Source organism: Nicotiana sylvestris, chromosome 3 (genome assembly GCF_000393655.2).
Source record: "Nicotiana sylvestris chromosome 3, ASM39365v2, whole genome shotgun sequence".
In the NCBI taxonomy this organism is placed as follows: domain Eukaryota; kingdom Viridiplantae; phylum Streptophyta; class Magnoliopsida; order Solanales; family Solanaceae; genus Nicotiana; species Nicotiana sylvestris.
The window spans coordinates 109373148-109375799 of record NC_091059.1 but is presented as its reverse complement, the minus strand read 5'-3'; positions in this window follow the sequence as shown (position 1 = coordinate 109375799).

The following is a 2652-nucleotide window of genomic DNA, read 5'->3' as shown; positions in this document are numbered from 1 at the left end:
CATGGCCGTTCATCAAATAGGGAATAGACATCGTCGGACCCCTCCCAGCGGGGTGAGGTAAGACATGTTTCCTTTTAGTTTTAACTGACTACTTTTCCAAATGGGTGGAAGCATATGCTGCGTTCACCCAAATACGCGAACAGGAAGTCATCACATTTATATGGAGGAACGTTATATGCCGTTTCGGCATCCCCAAAGAGATCAGTTGCGATAAGGACCCTAGTTGACCGAGAAGAAGACGACCGAGTTCTTCAAAAAATGGCACATCAAGCGAATACTCTCCATGCCATATCATCCCGTTGGCAACAGTCAAGCTGAATCTTCTAACAAAACCATATTGAATATCTTAAAGAAAAAGCTTAAGGACACCAAAGGGCTATGGACAGAGTTGCTACCAGAGGTATTATGGGCCTACCGCACCATGCCAAAAACAAGCACATGCGAAATGCCATATTCATTAGTCTATGGAACTGACGCCATGATACTTGTTGAGGTCAGAGAACCTATCCTAAGATACTCTAACGAAAGCGGACCAAACAATGACGAGAATAGAAGACAAGACCTCGACGAGGCTGAGGAATAAAGAGACATGGCTTACGTAAGGATGGTAGCCCAAAAACAACAAGCGGAACGGTACTACAACGAGAAGGACAAAATACGACCACTCAAAGTCGGAGACTATGTTCTCAAGGACAAAACACAAGCGACCAAAGACCTAAAAGAAGGCAAATTGGGAACCAATTGGGACGGGCCGTACAAAATCACAGTGGTAGTAAGCAAAGGGGCATTCCAACTAGAAACAATGGAAGGAAAACTACTACAAAACAACCGGAATGTTGCCTACCTCAAATACTTCAACTTCAGAAAAGGGACACCCTTCAAGTCGTACTCTTTTTCCCTCACTCGGGTTTTGTCCCAAATGGGTTTTCTTGGGGAGGTTTTTAACGAGGCGACGAGGGGGACGTCTTGAAGTTCAAAGTATAATTTATCGCCCCGCCTACCGATGACCTCTCCAGGCCGAACGATGAAGGGACTAGATACATGGAAACTTCTCCAATATATGTATGAAACAAACATGTATAGTACTCCAGTAAATGAAATAAAGCAGCATTTTGTACTCCATCAATATATTCTCCAACAAAATAAAGCAATATTTTGTACTCCGTCAAGATATTCTTCAACGAAGTGAAATAAAGCCAACATTTTACTCTCCATCATTTTCTTTTGCATCTAACATTCGACCCCGCTCGAATTAAAATGGGTAACATTTCGACTACTCGAAATAACATCCCTACAACCAAAGGCCATCGCCAAAGGAAGACATTCGACCTCGCTCGAATTACTTAATATTCGACCTCACTCGAATTACTTAACATTCGACATCGCTCGAATTATAACGGGTAATACTTCGACAACTCGAAATAATACCCCTACGGTCAAAGGCCATCGCCAAAAGAAGACATTCGACCTCGCTCGAATTACTTAACATTTGACCTCGCTCGAATTACTTAATGTTCGACCTCGCCCGAGTTACCAAGATCTACAATCGACTACGTCACAACGTTATGCACAAGCGGGAGAAAAGTCGGCTACCCCCTCACAGCAAATAAAAAATAATTTGGAAGTACACAGTAAAAAAGGTAATCATTCAATTACAACTGTTGTATTACAAAAACTTTTTACAAAGGGCTCGAAGACGCCCTCAAAAAAACAACAAAAAAAAATGCAACAGCCCTATGTTGCGTCATCCCCCGCGAAATACTCCTCGTTATACCAAGAATCGGAGGCGATCCTGTCCGCATCATCATCATTGACATCGTCCCCGCTGGGCATGTCGGGATCATAATCGCAGGCTTCACGGGCAACACATGCTTTAACACGAACACCCTCGAGTTTTGCCTCGGAAACCTTCCTGTTAGCCTGTAGGGGCTTGTACACATCAAGCTGAGCCTCGGCATGGACCCACATCTCATACAACTCTCACGGCACGACGGGATCAGTAGAGGTATGAGACATGGAGGGTTGTGACTGTCATCGCACCTCCTCCGCTTTTAAAGCAACAACCTATTCCTTTAACACGGACAACTCCTCCTCCAAATCTTGGATCAATTCCTCCAACCTTGCTACCTTGAGCGCCGACATATCCATCTCACTACTATTGATACCCAGTTTTTCCCTGTATATTTTTATATGCAAAATAGTTTCAAAATAGCAGGTATATGCATATATAATTATGTCCCAAGGTTTTACTATTTTTCTCTTAATTTTTAGATTTTTTTAAATCTATTTATTGCTCTATTTTATCAAGAAAAACCCAATAATTATCCCCAAAATTATTATTTTGGGTGATTAGCTTATTGGATTCTCATATTTATATTAAAATATAGTTTGTATAATTTTTGCATATTTTTAAAAATTTGTTTATTATTTTTAAAGTTAAATTGCATATAATTGCAATTTTAGCCTATTATAAGATTTAATTTTTTCATAATTATAAAATTGACTCCATTATTTTTAATTTGATAATTACGTATTTTTAATCATCTTAGTACCTTTAATTTATTTCCAGAAATTATTTTACTATTTTTTATAAAATAAAAAGGAAAAGTGGCTATTTAAATACTAGCCCTATTTCATTTTAATTGTAGCCCA